Below are 21010 nucleotides of genomic sequence, written 5' to 3' on the forward strand. Positions count from 1 at the left end.
GGTGGGGGGCCTGGGGCCCTTAGTGGGGCTGTAGCTTGTCCATCATGGGTCCAGCTGTCTCCAGCCTCTTTTAGTGCCCAGAGCCCCAGAAGAGACGCTCACTGATGCGATTCCACCACAACAAATTGAGAGCCACGAGGGCCTGTTTCCATCATCCCCTGGGCTAGAGGCAGAATAATGGCCTTCCAAAGACATCCACATCCTAATCCCTGGAACCTGTGAATGTGTTGCCTTATTGTGGCAAACAAGGACTTTGCGGATATGATTAAAGTCAATGACTTTGAGATGGGAAAGATTGCCTGGATTATTTGGGTGGAACAAATGTCATCAACATGGTTCTCAAAAGTGGAGAACTGTCCCAGGTGTGGTCAAAGGGAGATGTGGCCAGGCAAGCCAGGTTAGAGAAATGCAACAGTGCTGGCTTTGAAGATGGAGGAAGGGAGGCACGAACCAAGGAACATAGGCGGCCTCTATAAGCTGGAAATGGCAAGGAAATGAATTCTCCCCTACAGCCTCCAGAACTGAATGTTGCACCGATGACACCGTGAATTTAGCCCAGTGAGACCTGTGCCAAATATCCAACCTATAGAATTGTAATGAAAGCTATAGTAGAGAGCTACCATTTATCCAGAAAGATCCCTTTGTTCATCCACAGGGTCCTTCTCCAATCATACCACACACGTACATGAATACAATTAGTGCTACTAGTGAACTTGGAATGAGTGTTTATGGGGTCAGGCATGTTTCTAAGTAATAATCATGGTCATGATAATATTATTAATATTAATTCTATTAATACAGATACTAATGATGGTAATGATGTTGAACACTTCAGTCATGTCTACCACCTGCCTTCTGCTAAGCGCTATGCATTCATTAAATCATTCAATCCTTATAGCCATGCTAGGAGCCAGGTTACTCTTCCTTTACCCATTTTACATCTACTCATTTTACAGGTGGGTCTTGGTTTCCAAGACACAGAGAGGTTAAGTAACTTGCCCAGGGTCACACAGCTAAGAAGAAGTGGAGCTGGGATTTGAACCAAAGGCATCTGGGTTACATTTACTTACTCATACAGTTTCAGACATGCATCCCTTTACATTCACACTCACAATCACACACACACATTTCATGCTGTTCCCACCAGCCTCCCTTCCCAGACTCTGCTCCCCTCCCCCGCCTTTCCCCCAACAACCCCTATCACTGGCTAAGGGGCATGAAGCACCAGGTAGATAAAACAGTCTGGAATCCCTGGCTCTGAAAGGGGTTTTCTAAGACAGGTCATGTCAAAGCTTCAAACAATGTATCTGTCAAGAAAAAAAGTTGCTATTTTTTTTCCTGGATTTTACATCTCCTTTTATGAAACTTCACTCATTTCAACCAGATGATTGGTTCTCTGTGTAATTAAACGTGAGTCAATGTGTCAGGCTTGGCAGAATTCTTTAGACCTGTCAGCTCACCGAAGAGGGAGGGACCCTTTGGGATGTCCTGTCCCTGGACTGTGGTAGAGTCTGAAGTGCAGTCCCCTTGTCCAGAACAGCCTGCCCTGCCCCCCACCCCCACCCCCAGGGCCCCGTGCTGCGCTGGCTGGGCAGGCCAGCAGGCTGCAGAGGTAATTGGTGCTTTCAGACACCCCGGGAGTCGCTGCCCCACCTCCTTACCTGCCTCTAGGGCAGGGCCAGGCCAGGCCATCAGGTCCTCTGGGACCGGTTGGGCCGGTTTGGAGGCGGTTATTACCAGGGCTCTCTGGGAAGAGATGGAGACCCAGAGGAGGAGGAGGGAGGGGATGGAGGAAGGGATGATGGGGATGCGGAGGATGGAGGTGGGGGGAGTGTGGGGGGGGATAGGAATTGGGTAGGAGTGGAGAAGACAGAAAACCATTTTGGGAAGCTCCCCCTAAATCACCAGCAGCCCACAAGATGGGAGTTGAGCCCCGCCCTGCTTCTGAGGCTTTCCATTCAGTCCAGTCTGGGGTGTGGGGGACCCTAATTGAGTCTGAGATGCCTTGGGAGGAGGAGGTAAGTGGGGCATGGTGTCCACTCCATGGGGATCCTGAGAAGTGATGAGCCTGCCTACACAGCCAGTTACCTGGGCAATCTGGCTGAACACAGTCACCCGCCTTCCTGTTTCCAGCCACTTTGGACCTAATTACCAAATAATTAAGGCCCAAGTCATTTTCCACTATTATTCTCCATTGTCCAATTTCATTTATCAACCCCCAGCTGCCTTCTTCTGACCCACTTAATTCTTTCCTCTCCCTCCCTTCTCTTTCCTTTCAATACACATCACACAGCTGGCCCTGTGCTGGGGCTCACAGCCCAGGGGCCAGCGCTCAGCCTGCCTGGTCGAGGCACTCACAGAAGGCATCTCAGGGGAGGGGATGTTTGAGCTGAAAGATGAACGAATGTGGAGAGATGGTGACCACATGGGGTCAGCACAGGGAATATCCACTGAGTTCTCACTCCACGCCTGTCACGCCTCATATCCCTTCTCAGGGAATTTCCGTGAAAACAGTATGAAGTAGGCCTGGTGGCTCCAGTTTTACAGTTGAGGAAATCAGTGTTCAGAGAGAGGGGATGACGTGCCCAAGGTGACAAAAAGGACCCAGGGACAGTGGTGGGATTCACATCCCCGTAGGGCTGACTCAAGACCCCATTGCCCAATCCACTGGAGATTCCTCCACTGGGAAGGGTGTTCCGGGCTGGGGGAACTGAATGCACAAAGGCACAGGAGGGTGAAACATGCGGGAGTTTAGGGAAGCTCCAGTGGTTCTGGACAGATGGAGTATGCCTGCTCCCCTGTGGGAGAGCAGTGTGTGTGGGAGCCATTGCAGGGTAGAGGCCAGACTAAGACAGGCCTTGACAGCCAGACTAGAGAGTTTGGGCTTTGTCCAAGAGGCATCAGGGAGTTTAACCTGGGAGCACTGCAGGCTTGAGAGGCAGGATGCCTGGTGCTCGGAGGCAGACAGGCAGAGTTTGAATCCTCACGTAGCCTGTCTTACACACTTACAGCTGCTTGACCATCGGCAAGTCTCTTGATCTCATATTGCTCCCCCTGAGGCGATAATAGCACCTACTTCCTGGAGTTGTCCTGAGCATGGAAGAAGTTGGTGTTCAGCACAGAGCCTGGCATACAGTAAGGCCTGACAGCTATTCTTGTTTTCTTTCAGAAAGCTGACAACAGGGGCTGGTATGGGGAGTCGTCAGGAAGCCCCAGGAAGGGTGGTTTTGATTTCCAGAAAAGAGATACCAAGGCCTCTGGAGGCTGAGATGGGGAGACTTCTACAGCTCAGGGTGACAGTGGGCCTACAGGTTCTGAGAGGCTGGGCTGGGGACAGTTGTCCTCCAATCCCTGTGCCCAGTCTTCTTGCCAGGAGTGATGGGGGGAAAGACAGAGATACCAGAGGTCATCCGTGGGGACCCCTCTCTTCCCAGGGAGCAGATGTCAGTTGGTAGAGCCTGACAGTTCCAGGAGGAGGGCAGAGAGCAGCCGGAGCCTCTGTTCACCTCTAGTGCTGGTGGAGGGGCAGAACTGGTGCTTCAGGCAGGCTGGATATTCCTGCCCTTGCTCTGTGTGCACTAATTTGGCCTGGTCTGAGTCTTATGGCTGCTGGGCCTTTCCTGTCTCTGCCTGTTCAGTTGAAGAGGTGGAGATGTCTCAAAAAGTGCCATGGTGACTGGGCGTGGTGGCTCACACTCGTAATCTCAGCACTTCGGGAGTTCAAGGCGGGTGGATCACGTGAGGCCAGTAGTTCAAGACCAGCCTGGCAAATGTGGTGAAACCCTGTCTCTACAAAAATGCAAAAAAATTGGCCAGACATAGTGGTACATGCCTGTAATCCCAGCTACTCAGGAGGCTGAGGCAGGAGAATTGCTTGAACCCGGGAGGCAGAGGTTGCAGTAAGCCGAGATCACTCCACTGTACTCCAACCTAGGCAACAGAGCAAGATTCTGTCCCTCCTCCAAAAAAACCAAAGAAGTGCCATGGTCAGGAGGCTGGCCTCCTGCAGGGGTCCCTGGCATGTGCCACGGGAGCACCCCCGACCCACTGGGTAGGTCTGGAGGGCTACATCCTCACAGAGTGGCTCTGGTTAGTTTGACAGGGGACTGACTGCTTTCTTAATACAGAGATCACACCCATGAAGTACCTTTGACCACGGCCAACTTCACCAGCAGGCACAGTAGGCACTGTTCCTACAGCCTGCAATATTTCAGGGGTCCATGGCATTGTTTTTATTTCTTTAAAATCAGCAGAAAAAAATGTTAATATAATGCATCCTGGATTATGTTCCTCTTTATTTTAATAGCCATAAATTAGAATTTTTAACATATTTCTATGGAGAAAGGGGCACGTAAAAACAAAAGTTGCAGGGGCCCATAAAATTCATATGCAGCCTGGTCTTTGCTCTTCCTTCTCCTGCAGGACAAGATCCCAAGAGACAAATAATTCAGGTGTTAGACTCACATGGAACTGGGTTCAAGCCCTGATTCTACTACTTACAAGCTTTGTGACCCTGGCTAAGCCACTTAACCTCTCTGAGCCTCTGTTTCCTCATCTGCAAAATGAGATAAACAATGAATGAAAGGCCTTTAGCAAGGGTGCCCCTGAGCACATAAAAAGGATCCAAAGCACCAAAGCTGTCAAAAGGCTATCAAAGCCATCAAGAAAGTCCATCAGCCTGGTGGTCAAGACCATTCGCTTTATAGGTATTTCCTGAGCATCTGCTACGGGTCAAGCTGTATGCTGGGTACTCTTGTCATTTGCTCCCTGCCTGTTCCTCTCTCTGCAGACCCTGGTCCCCACCCCACCTATGTCTGTATCTTCATCACCCCACTCACCATTTCTGTCTAACAAAAACCCTAAGATTCTCTGTCTAATTTCGCTTTCCCTTCTTTATCTTCACTTCCTTGCTTGCCACTGGATCCTTGGAATCTTCTCCCTGACCTGGGCAGGCAGCCCTACCTAATCTAATGGAGATCAGCTATCATCTTCTTACCTTTTTCTCACTGCAGAGGGATCTGCCCAAACTCTGTTCCACCCGCACCGCCACGTCCCAGCGAGTCCCAATTGGACACAAGACCGACCCCTTCCTTCTCCTCTGCAGAAAATTCAGCCCTGAAGTTGTCTTCTTTAACTTTTCCCCAACAATCTGCAGAAACATGGGTCAGGTAACCTCCCATTTGAAATGTTGACAACCTCAGCTTCCTAATACAATACAAGCCTGCTTTCTATCTTTTTCCTGCCAAAGGCATCATGAATGATTGATTGATTGATTTAAAGAAATTAAAACATGTCACATAATTTTATAAGCAACTTAACCACCCGTATTGGAGCCTGGATACCTGACGTAAAGATTCCAGCTTTATTTTAGGTTATTTATTTATTTGAGATGGAGTTTTACTCTTGTTGCTCAGGCTGGAGTACAATGGCACTATCTTGGCTCACTGCAACCTCCAGCTCCTGGGTTCAAGAGATTCTCCTGCCTCAGCCTCCAGAGTAGCTAAGATTACAGGCACGTGCTTCCATGCCCGGCTAATTTTGTATTTTTAGTAGAGACGGGGTTTCCCCATGTTGGTCAGGCTGGTCTCAAACTCCTGATCTCAGGTGATCCACCTGCCTCCGCCTCCCAAAGTGCTGGGATTACAGGAGTGAGCCACTGCACCTGGCAGATTCCAGCTTTAAATGTGGGAATATATATTTTTCAATACTAAAATCAATATAAGATATGAAAAAGATGCATAAAGAGCAGAAACAACTTTTTTCCCTTTTAAATGGGAGAACTTGTTTAAGAACTTGTTTCTGGAGCTGAAGATTTTTCATGGTTTTATCTATGACTTAAAATAGGAGAAAAAACACAAAAAGTAGGTATACAAAAGTAACCATGAATGCAGTCAAGGACACTAGGTCAACGGGTTGGAAGTTGACTCTTCCCCTTGACACGTGTGCAGCCAAATCTAGAACCCTCCCCTCATTCTTATCTGCTCTCAGGCACTCAGAGCCCTCTAGACCCTGGTCCAATTCGTCAGCAGCTTCTTCTCAACTTGCACTTCACACCTGCTCCACTTGATGAACCCCATATTCTTCCTCCCCAAGACAAACCTCTTTTCCTTCCCTGCTCTACCTGCTCCTCCTGGAATAGCCTCACTCCCTGGTCCTCTTGAATGTAAGTCCCCTGAGGACAAAAATCTTACATCCACATCCTCACTAATGGATCCCAAACTCCTAGAACAGTGCCAGGCATACGATAGATGGTTATTAAATATTTGGAGACTGAATGGCCAACCCAGAAAACTCCTATGTAAGCTTCAAAACCTCAATCAAATGGAGTCTGCTTTTTGTGCTACCCTTGGCCCCCTGGCAATGTCCGGCACTGTGGTTTCTGTTTCCACACTGCTTTGTGTTGATTCCTCTTAGTGCACTTTTTACATGTCTGCAAATCAAGAGGCATCTTGGCCTTTGGAGCAGACAGACCCCGCTTCCAGTCCTGCTTCTGACACTTCATTTATTTATTCAACTCACTCATTCCACAAAGATTTACTGGGCATCTACCTCTATTGTACCAACTATTGAGAATTAAATGGTGAGCAAAGGCAGATTAGCACCTGCTCCTCATGTACCTTCCCCCAGGCATGCCCATTAGCCTTGCAGTGCCTCTGTTTCCTCAGCTGTGACACAGGTAATGGCCTCTTCCTGAGAGGATTGTTGAGCAGATTAAATTGGGAGGTGCAATAAGGCACTCAATGCATGGTAGGTGCTCAGTAGATTTTGCCCTGTGGAGACTGAGCTCCTCCTCAGGGCCAAGGAAGGATTCCCATTTCTTTCCTCTTTCCTTGGGCACAGAGGAGGTAGTGGTAGATGTTGGCTGGTAATGAGGATGGTGGAGATGCACTTGGTGCCTGTCTCTCTGTGGCTGTCTCTGGATACACACACCTAACACAGACACACAGACCCACACATGCATACAGAGAAAGAGAGAGACAGACAGAGAGAGAGAGAAAGAGTCAGATCCAGCCTGTCCTTACCACACTAGCTCTTCCAAGGCCCAGAACCATCCTTCACCTCTGAGTGGGCCAGTGCTAGGGGCAAACAAGAGTCTCTAGCACATTGGGACAAAAACCCAGGATTCCCAGGCCTGGGAAGGTGCAGGATTGACCTGGGGGCACAGTATGCCCCATCCCTGACCCAGGTGGCTAAGGCTCCAGAGATGGTACACTTTCACCCAATTTCTCAGTATCTCTGGGGACAGTGACGCAGAGCAGTTTAAAAAATTACCCCCTACCCTGCGATCCACCCCCGCACCTATGCCTCTGTCTGGCCATTCACACTCCAATGCCTGACATGTGACCAGATGGCCACAGGCCCGCTCCCTTGAGCAAACAGCAGTGCACATGAGCAGTGTCTGGCCTCAGGCTTGGACATGGCCAGCTGGCCACTCAGGACTCTTGCCCCATTCTGCAGGAGTGGAGGGGTAGATGGAGCACTGGGACATCTGGTTTCTAGCCCTAAGTTCAACCTCAAGGCAAGGTCTGGTGTGTATCCTTTTTTGTCTCTAGGTCCCGTCAGTTTCCCTATATGTATCAGGCAGGGTCTGGCGGGCTGGTTGGAGAAGTAAGCCTGAGAGCCTTTTTAGCCCCTGTGTTTTTCTGTCATATTCTTGGGTTCAGGGCAGAAATAAATGTATGGGCCTTTCAGATTTAGATTCTGGGCACCTTGGGCACCTGCCATAGGCCATTCTCAGCAATTGCTGAGATCATCTCCAAACTTATTTCATTCTGAGTTTCAACCTCTCCAACCTGCTGTTTTCCTCAATTCCCTCTAAGACTTTTAACATTCTTAGGAACCTTCCAGTTGCTGTGGAAGAGTTTGAAGAGATGAGGGTGGTGAGAACCCTCTGGACCACAATGGAGCAGTGTCTCACATCTAGGAGTTGGGGTCGAGGCCTCGGGCAGTGTGGTTAGAGGGGCACGGTGGAATTCACAGGGTGCAGATTACATAATTTTATTTGAAATTATTATATAATTTCATATTTAGAAAGATTTGAAAATGACAAACCTCAGAAAATAATGAGTGTCAAGGCTTTCTTTGCTGATTGGGACATTGCAGAAGATAGCTTGAAAGAGGCAATAGCTTAAAATTAACCTGAACCATTGAAATTGCTGGGTGATTTTTTTTCTTAGGTCACAACATGGTCAACTACTGCTGTTTCCTGTGTTTCAACTTAATATTTTGGGGTTATCAGAAGAGCACATGAGCAACTGAGAACTACGAGTGTTTTGTGAGGCGGGAATGCTCACACGTGGCAATGATTGGCGAAAGAGAAGGCAGCCAAGGAAACGGAGAAGGAACAGTCAGAGATGAGAAGGAAGCCAGGTGGCTCCAAGAAGCAGAGGTGGTCAGCTGGCCAGCAGTTTGGGACTGGGGCTGGATGGGGACCTAGGCTGGGATACCCCATCCATTTCTACCCGGCAGCCCTGTCCAGTGTCTCCTCTTACCACTCTGCCTCAGTGTCTTCGTTCCAGCCACACCAGATATCTGTTGTGTCCTTGAATGCCTCATGCATTCTCTCAACCCAGCCTCCCCTCCAGCTGTTCTCTCTTCCTGCAGTTCTTGTCTCTGCCCCTTCCACATCAGATGGGCACTGCCTCTGTTGTTCAGCCCTCTGATGGTCACCTTCTTAGGCCTGTCCTGCTCCCTTTGCCAGACATGGTTAGATGACCCTAAGGCTGTGCGTCTCCATTTTTAACTTAAAATTTCTTATGTGATGTCTGCCTTCCCCACTGGACCGTGAGCTCCTGTGGGCAAGGCTGGTGTCCATTTTGTTTATCGCCATATCTCCATGCCTAGCACAGTGCCTGGCATAAGGTAGCAATGCAATAACTACTAATAAATGAACAGATGGGACACCAAAATTATCAGGACACTGAAGTCCAAGTCTCTAGCAAGCCTGGGGTCTTACTCAGCCAAAATATCTGGGTCACATATGACTTTCTGAATGGTCCGTGTGGAGCTTCTGACTTTGAAAATCAATGTGCATTTCCATCAACAAGTTGAGAGTATTGAGAAATGAGGAGCTGTAGGGTCAGATGGTGTTCTGATTATCTCTCTTTTGCTGCAGAGCAAACCACCCCACAACTTGCTGGTATAAAACAACACCCCTTTCAGTACACTCACAAGTTCAGTGGGTCAGAAATTAGGAAAGGTCACAGAAGAGACAGCTCATCTCTGCTTCATGACATCTGAGCACCTCACCTGGGATGACTTGAATGGCTGGGACTGGGGAATCCACTTTCGAGATGGCTTCTTCATTCTTGTTTCTGGTGCCTGGGTTGGGCTGGTTGAAGACGGGGCTCACATGCAACTGTCAGCTGGAACACCTACATATAGCTTCCAGCATTGTGGTCTCAGGTTAGTAGAGCATGAGAGTTTCTTAATAGCCATCTCCTGACTCTCAGTACAATTGCTCCATTAAATAAGGTAGATGCCTCATGGCGTGTCATGATGTAGCCTAGGAAATCATATAGTGTCACTTCTGTACTCTATTGGTCAAAGCAGTCATAAGTCCCTCTGGTTCGAGGGGACAGATCATAGGCCCACCTCCTACTAGGAGTAGTGTCACAGGATTTATGGCTATGTTTTAAAATTGCCGTAGAAGGTTTATGCTGCTGTAGATCTCTGGGATCAGGCCTGTGAGCAGATGCTGAACTGCATGACCAAATACATTTTCCCCTCAACTCTTAGCATTAGAAAAGCACTTTAAAATCTTCCAAGTCACCAGGTGTGGTGGCTCACGCCTGTAATCCCAGGATTTTGGGAGGCTGAGGTGGGTGGATCACCTGGGGTCAGGAGTTTGAGACCACCCTGGCTAACATGGTGAAACCCGTCTCTCTAAAAATACAAAAAAATTAGCTAGACGTGGTAGCGCATGCCTGTTGTCCCAGCTACTCTGGAGGCTGAGGCAGGAGAATCGCTTGAACCTGGGAGACGGAGGTTGCAGTGAGTGGAGATAGCACCATTGTATTTCGGCCTGGGCAACAAGAGCAAAACTCTGTCTCAAATAATAATAATAACAATAATAAATAAAAAAATTCTTCCAGGTAGAGGAGGAAGGTGACTTGTAGCTTTGTAGGCCTGGGTTCAAATCTTGCTTCTATCACTTCGTGTCCATGGGGTCTTGGGCAAGTCATTTAACTCATCTGAGTCTCAGTTTCCTTACCTGAATAGTGGAGGCAGCAGTGATGCCATAGTGAGGATTTGATGAGCCAGTAAAGGAAGATCTGATGCCTGCTGAATGCTTATAACAGTTACTTTTTTTTTTTTTTTTTTGAGAGGGAGTCTCGCGCTGTCGCCCAGGCTGGAGTGCAGTGGCCGGATCTCAGCTCACTGCAAGCTCCGCCTCCCGGGTTTACGCCATTCTCCTGCCTCAGCCTCCCGAGTAGCTGGGACTACAGGCGCCCGCCACCTCGCCCGGCTAGTTTTTTTTTTGTATTTTTTAGTAGAGACGGGGTTTCACTGTGTTAGCCAGGATGGTCTCGATCTCCTGACCTCGTGATCCGCCCGTCTCGGCCTCCCAAAGTGCTGGGATTACAGGCTTGAGCCACCGCGCCCGGCCAACAGTTACCTTTGTGATCATCAATGCTCTTTCATGTAAAATGAGAATAAAAATAGAGACCTCACAAAAACTGTCCTCCTGGCTCTAGGCCATCTGTGAATAGGGGAAATTCAATTCTTGTTCTTGGGCCAGTCACTCGGCAAGAATCTGCAGACACAGAGATGAACGCAACAGCGCGGTCAGTCCTTGGATCTCCACATCCAGTGGACAGGGGAGGCATAGCGAGGCTGAGGGAGGTGGTAGGGGGCAGAGCATTAATTCCTGTGGAGTGGTCATCAGTGCACTCATGGAATTCTTGATGGGGGTCTCTGGAACATGCCAAGGGGTCTTCTTTGGTCCATTCTTAGCCAACATATTTATCATGGACTCTGTTAAAGTCTGACCAAGTCTTGCTGACTTTGTTGGAAAAGACCAAAGATGGGAAAAACCCAGTTTCATAAGACCTCATGTGAAAGAGGCATAGCTATGACTTTTAGCCGGCTCCCAATATTACCTACATTTTTTCAGTATTGTGTTAAGAGCTTTTCATGTATCGTTTCATTTAATCATTCCAGTAGCTTTATGAGGTAGGTGCCTGTATTGTCTTCACTTTATGGGTAGACACTGAGACTCAGAGAAACCAAATGGTTTGCCCAGGGCCACATGCTGTGTTCCAGCTGCCAAAATGCTAATGCAACCCCTGACTGCATGAATAGAAGAAAGTGTCCTGAGCAGGGGATGAGACACGTTGTGTTCTGCACTGCCCAGATCACCCTCGGGGGTGGCTCTCATTTAATTCAGAGGTACTGGAGACCTTCCAGTGGAGGGAAAGAGTGAGACCTTGGAGACATAGGACCTCACAGTCATGTTCTGTGAGGGAACACGCGCCTGATGTGCGAGAGAGAAAGCTGACATCAGTACCACTCCTTCATATTTCCAAGAGGCTGCTGTGGGGCAAAGAGAGCTCCATGTTTCCTGTGAGCATGGTCCTGTGTTAGCCATTTAGAGCTGTTTGAAAATCTATCTGGTTCCCTTGTGATGTAGTGAGCCTCCTGTCACTAGAGGTGTTCAAACAGGTTAGAAGTGCCATTGAAGGCAGGCCTGTAGTGGATGGGCTGCTGGACATGTGTAACGCCTCTAGCACAATGCCTGGCATAGGGTAGGTGCGTGCATCAGGGAACCCTTAATGTTTAGGAGTAAACCTGGCTTCTCTTAAAAATCTTTTTTTTTTTTTTTTTTTTTTTTTTACATCCAGGCAGCTCCTTATATACTTAGGAGGTAAGAATCATTTTAATGATGACCAAACATATTACATACACAATTTCATTAGAATTTTGTAACAATGCTATTAATTGTGCCTACCTTATGGGGTTATTATAGTTGAGGAAACTATAGCACAGAGAGATTGAGCAACTTGCCCAAGGCCACACAGTAATTGGCAGATCTGGGATTTGAATCCAGGCCTCTGGCTCTCCCTACGGTTGTCCTTGCCCATGGATCTTCCAGGGGCAAGTTTGACCCTCGAAGTCTCTGGCCAACGTTTATGATAATGGAAGGTGTTCCAAGTTTCTTCTCATGGCTCTGCCTCTGGGATCTTTGGATTTAGTAGCTGGAGAAGTGAGGACACGTGATAGAATCCCTCAACCAGTGGTTGGCTGGTGGACCCACCCCAAGCAGGACATAATTTTGATTCACCCAATGTGCCTATGTAGGGAATGCAGCCATAAACAAAATGGAAGAGATGCCTGTCTGCCTGAAGCTTATTTTCTTGTTGAAGAGACAGCAGGGAAGAGGCAACTGCAGTGTGGGCTGGTGGGGCTGTGAGTAGAGCAGATATCAGGGCCCCACTTATCTCCCTTTGGACCTCACTGTTGTAGTCCTGACTTACCCTTGACCACTTAGTCCCTGCCCAGGGCCTTTCTCTCCCTGCCCAAGTCCACTGTGCCTATACTTAAGGCAAGCTGGAAAATTGACGTCTGTCGGGAATAGCTCCAACCAATGATTGATGGGACTGGTGGATTAATACCATGGTTCCTTCCCTCTAGGCTGAGGTAACTCAGAGCTGTGTGTTCTACACTGAACTCTTAGCTGAAGTTGCCCATGGTGGGAACTTGCCTGATAATATCCTTTATTGGCTGTCTTCCTGTCCCTGCCTCATTTCTCATTTCCCTGCCAGCAGATGCTGCGATCACCTTCTACATACACTACCTTCAGTCTTCATTGTAGACTTGGCTTCTGGAGGGACCCAAATGACCATGGCATAGGACAAAGCTCAGGGGCTCTGTGAGCCTAGAAGAGGAGGCGCTGAGCCCGGCCAGGACAGAGGTCCACAGAAGATCCCTGAAGGAAAAGAAGTCTAAATGGAGACCTCAAGGGTGAGTGGGAGTTAGTTGGCTAAAACGTGGTGAGCAGAGAGAGAAGAGGGACAAGTGTTCCAGCAGGGGGACTGGCATTTGAGGAAGCTCAGAGGCAAGGAAGGGTGGTGTATCTGTGAATGGTGGATGGACCGTTACAGCTGGTCTGTGACAGTGGAGGGTGGGGGATTGTGAGAGATGAGGCAGACCCCAGACTTGGAGGTCACAGGGAATGATTTATATTTTATTCTAAGAGTCCCCAGGGATAACTGAAAGATTGTTGGCAAAGAAGTGCCAGCCAGTGGGCCAGGTAAGAGGACCTGGGAGCTGGGAGGGTATCTGAGGAGGCCAGGCCCCACAGTGCCTCCTGGGTCTGCTTTCAAAGCCCCTCAGAGAGCAAGGAGAAAGAGGCCCTTCTGGGAAGATTCCTGGGTGCCTTTCAAGGAACTTCCTCTTGCTGCTAAGTCCCCCTGGCTGGAGCCCATAAAGCAGGGCACTGAAAGTAATTACAGGCTGGGAGAGGCCAGGGCAAGGACGCTGGGGACGTGCAGGGGGCAGGGAGGCAGACAGGAGCCGTCATGCTGGCCTGGCTGCCAGGGAGGGAGTGTGCAGACACCAAAGCCCCCATAAAGTCGCCCAGAGTAGGCCCTTTTACAGGCATTCTGGGCTGGGGCATGACATCACCGGGAGCCAATCAGAGGCTCCCCCAAGCCCCTTTTTCTTCTTTGGGGCCTGTTTCTGTGGTTATTGAGGTACATTCTTGGTGAAGGGGGTGTTTTCTTTTGGAATGCTTGAACCCAATAGGTTTTGCAGCCGCTGGCTTGGCCAGTCCTCCTTCAGGCAAAGTCAGCTAACCGTATGTTCCCTTTCAAGACAGAAGGGCCTCCCAGGCAGCCTGAATGGGCTTCTGGGAGTTCCCTTCAAGCCACAACTTCAAACTTCTTTTAGTGAATCAACTTCTTTTAAACTACATCCATTTGAGAAAAATAATCAACATGAATTGAGAAACACAACAACAAACAGGCTATGGAGTAGAGTCGTGGATTTGAATCCTGGCTCCTCTCCTTACCACCTGTGTTATTCCTGGACAAGCCTCAGTTTTCCCATCTGTAAAATGGGGATGATACAATCCACTTTGCAGGGTTGTTGAGCACTGATTTTTTTTTTTTGATGGAGTTTTGTTCTTGTTGCCCAGGCTGGAGTGCAATGGCACAATCTCGGCTCACCGCAACCTCCATCTCCCAGGTTCAAGCGATTCTCCTGCTTCTCCCGAGTAGCTGAGATTACAGGCATGCACCACCACGCCTGGCTAATTCTTGTGTTTTTAGTAGAGATGGGGTTTCACCATGTTGGCCAGGCTGGTCTCGAACTCCTGACCTCAGGTGATCTGCCTGCCTCGGCCTCCCAAAGTGCTGGGATTACACGCGTGAGCCACCATGCCTGGCCCATGAGGACTAAATTTAATAGATGGGTATGAAGTGGTCAACTACCATCAGCCATTGTTTTGACAAATCCATTCTTCCTCACAGCACTGGACTTAAAGACTTAAAAAGGCTTGCCAGGCCTGTCTATTTCCCACACTATATTTATGGGTGAAGGATCTTAAGGAACATGGAAACGAGGCCCAGACAGGCTGAGGGTCTTGTGAAAGCTGCTGTGTCTAATTAGGCACTGTTTGTAGTTCTTTTGTGAAGCATGATCATTTGTTAGCTCCAGTTAAAAGAAATTATAAAACCATGTAGAACCCAACTGAAAGTTTAGAAAACAAGGGCAAAAACCTTCTCCATAAGGCTACCAGCCTCCCATTGCAAGTACAGTGACTTATATGTTAATATGTAGTTTGTACATGCTGGTCTTGATAATAAACTTGAAAGGTGAATACAGTATACACGTGCCTTTGCTTACTCCACCAATAGTACAGATTATCATGTTAATGACTCCCTATTATTTCATCAAATTGATGCTGAGTATTGTTGAATTTTACTTTCAATTTCCCCCTATTTGAAATAATGCTTCAATGAACTCTTCTCTTTTTCCACAGAGCGCTTCTCTTTATTTGTCTAATTTCCTTAGGATAAATTCCCAGAAGCAGAATCAGTGGGTCTCAGGGTAAGAACATTTTTGTGGTTTGTGATACATATTTTCCAATTTACTTTCCATAAAGGATGTTCTGATTTACATTGCCTCCAGCAAAGTTTGTCTGTTTAGCCACTTCAAGGAAACCTCACCGGCATTAGGTATTATTGTTTATTATTTTGTTTGCTGCTAGATAGACAGTTATTCCTTATTCTTCTAAAATAAAATAAAATGATTGATTTGTGGATTCAAAGATGTATATATATAGTATATGTATCAATAGATTCATATTCTCTCTTTAACGTTATTTGATATTTGGGGAGGTATTGAGTCAGGTGAGTCTTTTGCTACAAAATGCAAGAATGCCATTCTTGTGTGCTTGTGAAAGGCAAGTATATTCTCTTCCATGCCAGACAGTGATAATTGTAATAAATTGGGGCTGCCGCCAAAGTCGAAATAAACAAACTGTCACAGCAGACAATGGAAGTTCAATCCTGACCCTGATGAATGAAGTTGCTAATGTGACTTCCTGGAGTGGATGTCAGCCAACGGCCTCCCCTGTGACTTACATTAGGTCCTAGTGACAGTGGTAAGTGATGTGAGGGGGTAAAAAAGGTGCTTATGGGGCTGAGGAGGGGGTGCTATTTGGGGTGAGTGCGCAGTCTGGTTTCTATAGCCAGCAGAAAAGGACTGATTTGGAAGAACTTCACAGAGAAAGTTTGCAGGGTGTTCATGAAAAGATAGAAACTGAGAGTATTTGAGGTAGGGGCATGTGGTGGTGAGGTTAGCCATTTCAAACAGAGGCTCATAACCCAGCCCAGAACTGGGCACCTCTGTTGGGTCTGGCAGAGTGTCATGAACAGCCAGATGCAGGTTCCGATCTTGGGGCTGCCACTGAGACTTGTGGAAGATGTCACTGTGGATTGAGGGACAACTGAGAACTCGGTAACACGTACTGCTCCATTTGCTCCTCCTGGTTCCAAGGCTGAGCCTGAGTCCAGCTGGCTCCAGGCTTCTCAGATTTCTATCCTCAGAACTCCAACACTTGTCTGTATGCTGGATGGGTAGCGAGTAAAATCTGCCTGTGTTCATCTCTCTTGTGTCACTGAAGACATGCTGATTCTCTTATTAGAGTGGAAGCTTGCTCAGACTTAAAAGGTGAAGCCTCAATGCTCATTCATCCTTGCAGCACCAATGCTAACTCCCTTTTCTTCCAGGAAGCTTTCCTTGATCTCACCAGTTAGCTAATGACCACCTCCTTTGCCCTCCTCTGTGGAAGCTTTTATGGCTGTTCTTATTGCATCAGGATCGTAATTGATCTTCATTCCCAGACGCCGGACTCTGCAGCCACATCTGTGTTTCCCTTACTTCTTGCTCCTGTAAGATAACCTCATTCCTAGCTGTAGCCTTGGCCCTTTGCAGGCTGTCAAGGAATGGTAAGCTTATGAATGAGTGATAAAATAAGCCCTCCACCATTTATAAAGCACACTTACCACACGTGATCTTATTTGATAAACCTCATTATAAAGGTGGAGAAGCTGGATATTGTTATACCCGTTTTACAGAAGGGATCAATGATACCAGCTGGCCCTCACTGAGAGTCTCAATGTAGCAGGCTCAGGGCTCAGCACTTTAAAAGCATTGTCCCATATCATCTCCCCAACAACCAAGGAGGTAGGTACCATCATCATCCTCATTCTGCTAAGAGGGGACTGAGACTTGCTGAAGATAAGTCACTTGCTGGGGCTGAATTTCTAGGAAAGGACAGATCTGGAATCTGACCCCGGTTCTGTGTGTTGCCAAAGTTTCCACTCTGCCACGCTGCCCCTCGTGACGATATCACCTCCACTGTCTCCACCTCTGGCGCTTGAGTTCTTAGAAACAGTGTCTTATTTACCCGTTCACTTCTAGTGCCAGGTACGAGGCTGGGCATAGGTAGGCATCCATAAATGCTGATGAAATGGAAGGATAGATGGATGAATGGATAGTTGGTGTCTGCTTCAGCTCTGTTGCAAGCGGAGGGAGTTTCTGCTTTCATGCAGTGCAGTCAGGGGATGGGAACTGGGATTAACTTGGGGCTGATCTTGTACCTGAGTTGTTCTGGTCATAAAACATGAGGGTGTGTCTTCTTGGGGACATGGTGAGCCATGTGCCTGCTTTCCAATGCATCAGATATGTCTTGCCAATCTCTGAGGGCAAAATGAAATATCCTGGGAGAACAAACAGCTGCCTCCCTCCTGTGCCAGGAGAGCAGGATCATTTTGCTCTGTCTACACACGCATTCCTGTCCTCTCCCTGCTGATGGCCTTGGGAGATAATATGTTCCATGTGTGTCCCTGAGCGTTGTGACAGCTGTCGTGAATTTAGTGGGAGCTGCAATGGCCCGTGTGTCTGGGTGAAGTGGGTTCCATGTCTTTCCAGGTTGCAGACTCTTGAGGGAAGCAGGATCCCATATCCCAGGGCTGTAATGTCAGACAGGGCCTGCCAGGGTCAGTCTTTGCCTCTCTACCTAGCTCTGGGCAGAGCCTGAATGGCTGGTCAGCAGACTCCAGCCATGGAAGGTAGAGCTGGAATTAGTCCTTCTGCTCTAAGAACGGAGTGTGGGGCCTACCTGGCTGGACATGGAGCTTAGTTTTTGATGTGCACCCAAGGTCCCAGTGCAAAACACAGGGCGCCGGTTTTCACATGTATCTTATCTGGTTTCCCCATCAGAGCACTCAGCTTTGTTGATGAGACCGTGGATTCCAAGGTAGGCAATGATAGAAATGAGCAGAACTGACATTTATTGTGCATTTGCTCCGTGTCAAGCATTTTACACGAAATTTCTCTTCTAAGCTGTTGGTGTCTCAAAGTGCTTAACAGCATGGATATCAGAGTTAGCAGGACTTGGGTTTAGATTATGACTTTTCTGCTCAGAGCTGTGTGACCCTGGGCAAGTCACCTGTCTGAGTGGCTGTCTCCTCACCCTGAAGCATGTTCTGACTAGTGACAGCCCTCATACCTCGCAGGTTGACAGAGAGCCTGCATGTGTGTGTTTCTTTCAGGACAGTACAGTGTTGGTGGGCAAGCATCATCATTCCACGAGGCCTGCCACTCTGCTGTTCCCTGAGATCTCTGCTCTCCTAACCGTGAGCCCAGGCTCCTTCCTGGCCAGGGTTCTGACCTTCCTTGCCCTGTCCCCGTCAGCTCCCTCCTGCTGCAGCCTCTGGCCTGGGAGTCCTTTCTGCATTCTCTCCTCACTTGTGTCTTGGATGAGGGCTTCCTTCTTTGGTGCTGATGAGGACTCTGCCTGGGAGGGCTTCCCTCTGCCGCCTGCTCCATTCCCTGCCTGCTCCGTTCCCCGCCTGCTCCCTTCCTGTGTGCTGTCTCCTTCATGAGACTCTGGGTATGTGAAGGGGTGAGAAATTCATGTGAGTGTCTGTGATTGTGAGGGTTGTACCCACAGCTGATATCTGGCTGTTTGTGCATGTGTACGTATGAGTCTGTGCCGGCATGGGGAGGAGCACGGATATCCACGGTGGTGAATGTGCAGCTGTGACATGCTGTGTGCCCATGAGTGAGACCAGGGATGCAGGACTCTCACTTGTGGCATTAAGCCCATGTGTGTACAGCCTGCAGACGTGTGATGTCGGAATGTGCCAGTGAGGGGCTGTGTGTGAGATACACACATGTGCATATACACACAAGCACTGTGTGAGGAAGTGTGTAGGGCGGTGGGCAAGGACATCAGCCTGTCAGGGCCCCACTTTGCGCTGCTGGAGGCTCATTCTCAGCTCTTTACGAAGTGCAGGGCAGGGGCAAGACCCTCCCTGGTGGGCCAAACCTGCCTGCTCTCTCTCTGTCCCACGTAGGCTGGACTAGAGACAGTTCTGGGATTCACTGAGGGTGAGGCAGGCCCAGGGCCTGGGAGAGGTGGTAAGAGGAGGAGGCCTGGCCTAGGGCAGGTGGATAAAGTAAAGAAGAGACCCCCTCAAGCCCTGGGGGGGACCAGAGCCTGCCTGGTCACACTTAGGTCTGAATTCAGCTCTCACATTCCCAGCCAGGCTCTCTCCAATTCTCTGTGCTGCTTCCCCAAACTGGGGTAGGAATCACAAAGGAGGTGACAAAGACTTTCTTCCCCAGCTGTATTCAGAAGACCAGGGAGGTCTCTCATCCTTATCACCAGTATCCTAATGAAGCTTCAAGAAAAATGTTTGTTGAATGAATTAATGAAATGAGAGAGAATGCTTATGGTTGCTGGGGGAAGGAGAGACTATTTGAAACAAGCTCATCCTACAACATGTGGGACAGGGCGTGTGGTCGTGCAGGGCGGAGTGTGCGTGCATGTGTGTGTGTGTAGATATGGGAGTGCGGAGGAAAGAATCAGGTAGCCACTCCCTGGCTGCTCCTAGAGCTGAAGTTTCCCAGGCGGGATTACGATCTCAATGTTTCACCTTCCGGCTACTAGGAGGATGGGATGGGGGCTTTGGGGGGCTGAATGTCAGTCTGGGGTTCTGATCTTCCTGGGAGGGGGCACAAGTCCTCAGCGGAGGATTTGTACCAGCCGCTAAGCAGATAATTGCTTGTCAGATTGATTGAAGGCTTTTCAAAATGTCTTTTCCTTGGAACACCCTCCCATCCCCCCCGAGGAGTGGATTATTTGAGTTGGAACTGTTCCCCCTCAGTTTTTTTCCCCTCCTTTCTCAAAGTAGTAATTACTGCCGAGTAGCCCTCCGTGGCGTTTCCTTCCTTTGGAGGCTGAAGCCAGCGGCTGTTTCCTCTGCTGGGTGAAGGACAAGCAGGCCAGTTAGGGAAATACCCCACCCCCTAGCCTGGCCCTGAGCCCCTGGGGCCCCTGGTGGCCTCGATGGGGCTAATGGGGCCTGGCAGGTGGAAAGGAACTGGCCGACTGATCAACTGAGGTAGTCCTGGCTCTCTTCCAAATCCTGAGACTTTCTTCACCCTTTGTGTCCTTGCTCCCTTGTGTGTGTGCGCGCACACACGCACGTGCATCTAACTGTGTGTGTACATGTAAACTGTGCACAGGCTCTTGGGCCCCAGTAAAAATCTCCACCTGCGTCACCCACAGTGATTTTCCCAAGGGAGCTTAGCCTTGACCATTTCTTCAGGTTTGAAAAAGTCTGCAAAGTATCTGCATTGTAAGTGGACCGATGGCTGGCGAGATGTGTAGACGGGAGATAAAGCAAGGAATCATGAGAGGCTCATTGCCAAATCAAGGTAGTGGGTTTAGGGGCACCCATGGCACAGTGCTTTCCACTTTTCCATGCTTTCAGAATATTCACAATAAAATGTGGGTAAAAAGTTTGCAAGGTCGCTCTACAATCCTCCTGTCCACCCCACCCACACTCAGGATTCGTAATCTCCGCTAGCCTTGAGTTTTGTTTTAATGCTGCTCCTCTTCCTCCTCCTCCTCCTTCCTTCCATCTTCTCCTCTTCCTCCCTCTGAGAGTTTGTTCTCAGTCACAGAGGCCAAAGCTGAGCAGGATGCAGACTAAGATGAGATGAAGAGTTGAGGCTCATGAGTCAAGACGGTTTGAGTCCATTCCAAGTTCTCCCTCTTTGTGACCTTGGGGGAGTAACTTAACCACTTTGTGCCTCAGTTTACTCATCTGTGAAATGAGGCTAATAACAACAGAACCTTCATAAGGTTGCAGTGAGGGTTGAATGAGAGAATGCATGTAAAATGCTGGGCACAAAGCCTCAGTCCATAATCTGTGCTTAACAAATGTTTGGTAAACAAATAATGAAACGGATCTCATAAGGAGATGTGGACCTCGGAAAGAGATGGGAGGGAATATGCCAGAGAGATGAGCATGGCAGCGAATTGTGTGTTTGGGGGACCACACGGGTTTCAGCGTGGCTGGACTACAAGATGGGTGGTGAAGTGTGGAGGGCGGGGAGTGAGAGGGAGGCTGAGAAGGAGGCTGGGACCACGTTGCTGTGGTGATTATAAGCATGGTCTCTGGGATCAGGTGGCTAAGGTTGAATCCCA

The sequence above is a fragment of the Chlorocebus sabaeus genome, chromosome 2 (assembly GCF_047675955.1).
Source record: "Chlorocebus sabaeus isolate Y175 chromosome 2, mChlSab1.0.hap1, whole genome shotgun sequence".
NCBI lineage: Eukaryota > Metazoa > Chordata > Mammalia > Primates > Cercopithecidae > Chlorocebus > Chlorocebus sabaeus.